Source organism: Lolium perenne, chromosome 1, assembly GCF_019359855.2.
Source record: "Lolium perenne isolate Kyuss_39 chromosome 1, Kyuss_2.0, whole genome shotgun sequence".
NCBI classification, from domain to species: Eukaryota; Viridiplantae; Streptophyta; class Magnoliopsida; order Poales; family Poaceae; genus Lolium; species Lolium perenne.
Genome location: NC_067244.2, coordinates 196,595,652 through 196,603,732, shown reverse-complemented (window position 1 = coordinate 196,603,732; position 8,081 = coordinate 196,595,652). Strand labels below are relative to the sequence as shown.

Sequence of the window (8,081 nt, the reverse complement as noted above, 5' to 3'; positions counted from 1 at the left end):
ACATATACTAAGTAAGCAGGAAAATCCACCCAACTTATAGGGGCAAATTTTCAAAGAGAAGGGAATTCCTTTTTAGATATAGCATGAGAAAACTTTCCCTGGTTTTGTTTGTTCAACATATGAAGATATTATGACAAAAAGAATAAAGAAGAAGTGAGCGGATCACATCAAGCAAACCTGGATAGATAGGGGGATTGGGAAAGCCTCACATCGGCAACTTGGCATCAGCCGTCCTCGTCGTCGCTGCAAGTACTATCAACAGTCAAGTGAGAAAGAAGGCATCACGAACCTTGTATAATTTTTGAACAATGGATGTAGACAAATGTTGAGGACCTAATATGCAGGTTATTTCTTCAAGCCTCATATCCTCACAATTAATCTGGCACAATCATATAGAGCTGTTCTTTTTACTAAGCTAACAACAAGCAGAAAATTAAACAACTAATCCATGTATCATTGGCCCCCATATTTTTACATCTCCGTTTGCTTCTTAACCTGCCAAACAATGATCCAAAACCTGTATACCCAAGGTAGCACATTGCACACCAAACCTAGCTAGCAATGTCACATAAAAATCAAAAAGGCAAGAAAGAGCTTGTATACCTAGGTAGTGCTGCAGATTGTGAGGTCATCCACAAGGAAGCTGGGACACAAGTCCACAAGCATTGTTGGGGATCTGGGTAACCACCACAAGCATGTTCGTCAGTGTGGCATCCTGCCCACCGATTACAACTCTTTGCTGCCCCAAGCCCTCGTCGTACTGTAAACAAATAGTGTGCGGTCGAGGTGAAGAGTTGCTGCAGCAACCATCTTGGAAGAGGAGGGAGGAGGAGGATGACTTCTCCTGGCGTGGAAGATGATCCATCCCTTTCTAGTCCCAACTGTGTGGGCACGAATCCACAGTTCATCTCTGCTCGCAGCAACGAGGATGGATGAAGAAGCAAACCTCAGGTTGGAGGAGGAGAAGGAGCAATCGCGCAGGAGAACTTATGATGGGGGGCTGAGGCGTTGAGGGTGCTGGAGGCCGTACCTTCCCCCGTCGTGGCCTTGTCTTCGGTCTTCCTCGGCTGGGAACACTCCCGGCTAGGGTTTCGTCGGAGGCCGCCGCCGAGCATACGTCGGCCATGGTGTGGAGGAGCCGCGACGGCGGCGTCGACCCGAGGCGGCGCCCGCCCACCTCCTCATCGCACGACGACGGACGCGACCGGCTGTCACCTGGAGGAGCCGCGGCGGCGACGACTGACGCGGCATCCACGCGGCGACACCCACGACCGGCCGTGACCGTCGCCTGCCGGTGCTCCAGCGTCCCGCGGCTGCTCCCGGGCCTGCGCTGCCGGCCGCCTCCGCGACGTGCTCTTGCAGAAGACTGGAGGAACGGGCGCGCCGCCACGGTTGGGGAGGAGAGACGAGGATTGGGGAGGAGAGGATGGACGGGGATTGGGGAGTGAATCGGGACTCGCGATCTAGGTTTTCACCATCCCGCGCGGCTCGAGACGGAAGGCGACGCCAACGAGCACCTGTGGATGTCTCTGACCGTCGGTCCTCGCAAGTAGCTGGCCCCATGCGTCATGGACTCTATGGAAAGCTGAATGAGTGAGAAAAAAATTTACCGATCGAACGGCTGTAGTGAAAAGTGGGATGTGGCTGGGTAAAACCAACGACCTAGATCAATGTGCCCCTCTCAGATGGCCTGGTTGGCCGAGTAGTCTTTGAACATTTATAGGAGAAACTAGATGACCGGTTGCGCTATCGCGCAAATGGCGGAGGCTAACCATAAGGTTTGGCTTATTTTAGTACCGGAGGTTCTAGCGGAGCTCTTCCGCCGAGTAAAGGGGGTATTAGGGTTAAATGGGCATCCAGTTTGAGCTATAGTAGTATCCGACGGGGTGTGTTGGAGCTCTTCTCTGGTTACTGCGTTTACTCACCATAAGTCTTGGTTTATTTCAATACCGGAGGCTCGGGAGCGCGAAGTGTAGCTCTTTCGACCGCCATCATCATCGCAGTAGCAAAGGGGGAGTATTAGGTGAAATGGCCATCCATGGTGAGCTATAGTAATATTCGGCGTGTTTCGTTGGAGGAAATGCCCTCAACGGCCCTTTTACTCTTGTTTGGCTACTCCGTTTGCTTCGGTTGAGTTATAATCGATGGGGTAGGCTGGAGAAAATGCCCTCGATCTCCCTTCCACTCTCCTTTGGATACTCCACTTGCTACCACTCGAGCGGTAACTGGGGAATATTATGGTTAATTGGCTGTGATTTCTTCTTCGGTCACTTGTACATTTGCCTCTTCCTCTTTCAACATGTTAGACACACTCGGGAAGCAGAGCATTGGAGCTACTCGTAGTTGAATTTGGTGTATTGCATAACAACTTCATTTTTTGGTCAATTGATTGCATAACAACTGAAGACTTTTATCAACTGATGGCAATGGAATATTAGAATCTCGTAGCTCTGTCTAAGTTTACCTATACAGGGCGTTTTAATAACTTTCAAATAAATTTTTGTTGGGAGTGGGCTTACCAGGACTAATACACGAAGGGTCGCGCAAATAAACGAGAATTAAATCGGAAATTAAAGCATAAGTTGTAGCTTATTATAGTATTAAAAATTAGCACGTAATTTAACTGCTTAAGTATCGGACGCTTGGAGCGGAGCTCTAACCCTCCCTCCGCCTAGTTGTGGATCCAGAACAAAAACATACCGGTGTCACTCCCTCAATCACTCATATTTTTTTGGAAAAATTTGCCACATGACACCATTATTTTTGGCGTTTTCTAAAACACACCGCTCGATTGTGTATTTGTCAGGTACCATTACAATTCGGTGGCATATTTGCTAAAAGGGAAAGCTTTGCACTTTGTCTTTAAAACCAGTCATCACAAGCTAAAGTGCAAAACTTTCCGTTTTCAGGCTGGTGGTGTGTTCTGGCAAATGTGACACAAAATTGTAATGATACCTGACAAAAACATAATCGGACGGTGTGTTTTAGCAAATGCCAGAAAATAACGTTGTTCTGTACCTATATTTAAAGGTGTCACACACTATAAATGGTTAAAATTTACCAAGGAATGGAAGTTCTACCCGGTGTCCTGTGGTAGCATAACGTAGGTCAAAGGGAGGGCAGCCGAGTTGGCTAGCTATCCAGGCTAAGCTCCATCGGCATCCAACAACGTGCATTGGAGAAAATGTCGGACAGCTCCTCCGCCCTCCTTTGGCTACTCCCTCTGCCTCCCATTCGACGTCTCCTTCCACCTCTTCTACGTCCTCCTCTTCTTCTTCCGACCCCTTAGACTCGCTTAGCATCATTGCCGCTGCTACAGGATCCTCAATCATATTTTGGTTAGTAGTTCAATTCGGATAACAATTGCGGTTAACCCGAGCAGGACAACAAACAAATGCAGAACAAATTGAAGCCCCCATGTTTCGGTAGGTCCCGTTGTGCCCCAAAGACAAGGATAAAAGTGAGACAGTATATGATTGAGATTTATTGGCTTTAAACTGTGAGGCTCATCAAGGTCTCCCTGAGGTACGCATAGCATAGATTCCAATATCTATAGATAGAAACACGTATTTTTTCATCTAAGTCTAATATTATCACAAGTATAGTAGGAAACATAGCTGGCAGAATTCATGCGTACATTACACATAATATATATTCCAACATCGATAGATAGAAACAAGTATTGTTTCATCTAAGTCTAATATTGAAATAGTTATATTACAGAACATAGCCGGTGGAATTCATGTGTACATTCTACAAAAATTTAACTATGTCCAATAACACCTGAAGCCAACAACACTGCATAAGACAGCATGGAATGGTTGAAGATCTCAGATAATTTCACAAATTTGCTAATCATGTGCTTCCAGATCACCACCTGTGCTATAGCATTTCATCAATGTAATAGCACAATTTCTCCTTGCTCTGGATCCATTTTGGTTTCACAAAACAATGGTGCTGCATACACGATAATAATCGCTACATCGCCGGTGTGTTCCCGAACAGCGATATATGTGAGCTGACTCCTAATATGTCCGTTCTCTTCTTGTATTTGCATTAACCAGCGGTAGTTCAAATCCTTGACCACCAAATTAGCTGCATTCTCCATGTATCTGCTATAGCAACGGTGTGTCCCGCAACGGTGATATCCATAGACTTGACTCCAGAAATAGTCATAGGAACAAGGGAACCTTGGCCGGTTGTTTCACGCAGCAGTATAGTACACACTTACAATGCAAACGGATGTAAAATTAGTAGCCTGTATAAGACACACTGCAAGCTCTGTTTGAATAAAATGTAACCACTATATAGTATTGATGGAAATGGTACACTTAGAAGTATGGTCTACCGATTCGAAACTTTTGCAATAATGAGTCGTATTTTATTCATCGGTTTCAGCAGCGTACCCAGGTAGGCAGCTAAAGTATCTGAACTGAACAGTTACTTTCATGCGGGAACACATGCACGCGATAACACAATCTTGAAATACTATTTTTTAAACAATTTGTGAAAGCCTCCACTTCTCATAATCACTGTATTTTATTTTGGAAACGAAAGCAACAAACATTTTAGCTTCAAAATGAACTCGTAAAAACCAAAGAAGGAACTGAAAACATAATAAGGTATCCACACTTTTGAAGGCAAAGCACATAAAAGAGAAACAATTACGAATCTCAAACCAAAGAAATTTAATCGATAATAGCGAGTTCACAAGCCCTGCTATTTTTCCAAACCTGTAGATGCTTTCAAAATACCTACATTTGAAATGGGGTAAGCCATGCTCTGCTACATGGCCCATGAACTAACAGTAACACTGTTGTTTTGTAAAGCTTACTCCCTTCATGAATGCTTTTTATTTGTATTCCGGAAAAAAGAGGAGTAATATTTGTCTGACCAAGATAAGCATAACCAAACTATCTGAATTTTTGAAGGAAAAATCCAAAGATGGGAAACAATTATGAATTTATTCACTAAAGTAAAATATAATAATGAGTTCACCATCTTCGCAATTTGTTGGAAACAGAGTAACGTAGCGCAATAAGTGACTTAAAATATTTATCTTCGAGAGCAGAATTAGGTATACTACATTTCAGGTCCCACCAACTACGTTAATAATGTATTGGTTTACAAATCCTGGTCAATTTTATAAAGAACAAAGTTTTTAACTTGTTGTTGCAAAAGAAACGATTAAAATAGCTTCCTGCCAAAACAGAAGAAACAGAAAGCATAAACAAACATCTGAACTTTTGAAGATAGAGCATAGTTTTGAAATAATAGCTTTCGAGCATCAAGAGTGTGAGCCGATATGGCGAAGCAAAGCAATATTGAGGACATCTGAGAACTAAAATAGAAACCAAGGAAGAAAGTATGCCACTTAATAACTGGTCTACCACAGTCTATGAAAACATGTCACGGACTTCCAGGCTGACCATTAGCATATTAAAAAAAAATCCCAGGCCCCGACATCAAAGATGCGACTTCTAACAAGAGAATACTAACCATCAACCAGATCAAGAAAAGTGATACAACCTGCCTTATGCATTGATTCACGATGTCCGTGCTTCTGTCATAATTGCCCATTCTCTTTTCTCTTTCATTTTTTCCTGTTTAACATAACCAGAGACATATCATGTGAAACATGTTACTATACCTTGATTGGCTTTTCAAGATACTGCAGCATAAGAAGATCAGAAATTATAGTAATATTCAGTTTCCCTTGGCAATTGTACGAGGTTATTTTATACACACGCAAAGCTGGCCATGTGTGACAAACATCTATATCCCGCAAACCAAAAATGAACTGGACCTTGGCTCCGACAGAACCAGTTTCATGATAAAACAATTAGTAAATGCTATCATTCAAATGGAGGAGATTGTAATTAACCACATGTACCATCCTCATTTTCAATCAATAAGTGAAGAAATTTTTTAGAGGTCAAATGCATCGCCACGCAAAGCTGGACATGTGTAAACAATTGAGTTTTTCATTTCTACCAGAATTAATTGTAGAGTGTTTGTGGTAAAAAAAAAAGCTGAGTGTTCCAGAAACTAACCACTCGTCTTCTTCCAGTGTCTACATAAACCTTGTTCCCGGCTAAAATGAAGGGGAGTTGCTTGGGATCTGATGAGCCAGCCTGAAAACAAAAATTAAAATTAGAACCAACCCGACTTTCTTGCCTCTAAATATGAAATATTGTATATCAGTGAGCACCAAACATGCGAAATATCAAATGCATAATATTTAATAACTAAGAGGGTTTGTCGCCCACTATAGAACTAAATTAGTCCTGTGACCAATCAGGTATTGTAAAATTGGCTGAGTTGCTGTTAGAACAATGTTAAGCACTTCTTTTTCCTGGATTATTTTTCTCGCGCATGTTCTGCAGCTGGAAAACCAAATGTACCATCAGTCTAGTCACAAAGCTATATCTATGGTACTAATTTGTTCAGCCTTGCAATGCGTACATTGAACCTGGAAGGGTCAAACACGGTTGGATGTTGTAGATGGTCAGATCATAGTGTATTGAGCTCGCGTCGACATTCACGTTCCAATCCTTATTCACATGTGGAATCCTGTTGTTACTTGTGTCCCTGTTAAATAGTAGCTTCCTACAAGGAGGAAGAATGAATCAGTAAAGTTTAGCTACCTGCAACCTGGCAGTCCATGAGCGCCACTCCTGGAAACAAATAATAATTTCTGGGGTGTTACGCTTCCTCCATGTGTGATAAAATAAAAACAGAGCGACAATGCTCGGAATTGATTCATATAATTAAAGCTGGCTGATCTTATCATATTTATTTTCTTTCTAAATAAAAACAGCAACTCAAGCTCTATAGTCCCCTTTTGTTCGCAGAAAAGCTAGTCAGGCAAAAGAAAAGTTAGTGATATATTCCCAAAACAGTAACCCAAGTAGTGCACAAAGTATATAATTGGGTATATAAATTGGTATGGTTAAATCTGGAAATGAACAAAGAATATAGTTGAGTTTCAGAGGGGTGCACGTGCTCTCACTTCACATGCCACAATAGATAAACATTTTTTTCTAGAAGGTATTAGAAGCCAAATATTCTATGAATAAAAAAATAAAGGTTAATCCAAATTTATGAGTATCCCGAAGGAGACAAGATGAACATTGTTAATATTTGGCTTAATTACTTGCAAATGCTTCCAAAATGAAAGTTGGAGAAGGGACCATAGCACATGCACCAGCAACGAATGCATTCCCTGGCCGAGTCCTCCTCAACCCAGGGGTCCTTGAATTCTCAAGATAGAGCTCTTCTATTCAGCAGCCGAAACGACACAGGGGTCAAGGCAATCTCAAGATCAATCACAGTCTGCCTTCTGTCACCGCCGTTGCAGGCCTACACCGACGCCTTGCTGCTAGACATAACATGAGCAATGGATATTATAACTATGAAATTTAAGAAGGGGGAGAAGAAAGATGCAAAACCACAAGAAAATGGCACTGGCCTAAATGATTAAGCACAAAGCTACAGATGTAGTAACCACCTTTTCTATAACAGGAGGATCACATGTAGGCCTTCTACTTAACAGTAGTTATTAAGAGTAGCCGTATAGTCTAAGCATACTAAGTACTTAAGGTGATCTGGGATCTGTTAATATTTTCTTTTATGCATTTGTAAGCAATTCATCAAGCACATGACGAGAAAAAAATTCAAATTTCTCACTCTGTCAAGAAAGTGAACAAATAGGTTACTCTTAACCATAAAAAGGACAAAAATTGTTGTCACTGCGAAATTTTAAAATAACCATACCTATTCAATGGAGCTGAAGAAATACTGCCAAAATATCCTTTTTTTTCTGTAACAATTGGATCTACCAAAATACCTATTCAAAGTGAGAGAGTTCATAACTCAGAATTGGAAATCATAAGCTTCCTGATGTTCTGAATAGCAGCTCTGTACTGTGTGAAAAAACTTACTACGCATGTCTCATATAGATAATCACAAGAGGTGAACCCACAAAAAGAATTGCCTCCAAAGTAGCAAAGACATCCATGGTATTCTGTTCGTCCACTAACATAATATACTTCACCAAGCTTAATGGAAAATCCAAGCTG

At 41.9% G+C, this 8,081-nt stretch overlaps 1 long non-coding RNA gene across 1 annotated transcript; it reads right to left on the bottom strand.

Moving 5' to 3' along the window:
• Window positions 1-6,299: 6,299 nt before the first annotated feature.
• On the bottom strand, window positions 6,300-7,849 carry LOC127317764 (uncharacterized). Its single transcript, XR_007861457.2, has 4 exons — window positions 7,777-7,849; window positions 7,208-7,378; window positions 6,466-6,609; window positions 6,300-6,386 (listed from the first exon to the last, which is right to left on the bottom strand). It is a non-coding gene; the product is annotated as an uncharacterized lncRNA (long non-coding RNA).
• Window positions 7,850-8,081: the final 232 nt, after the last annotated feature.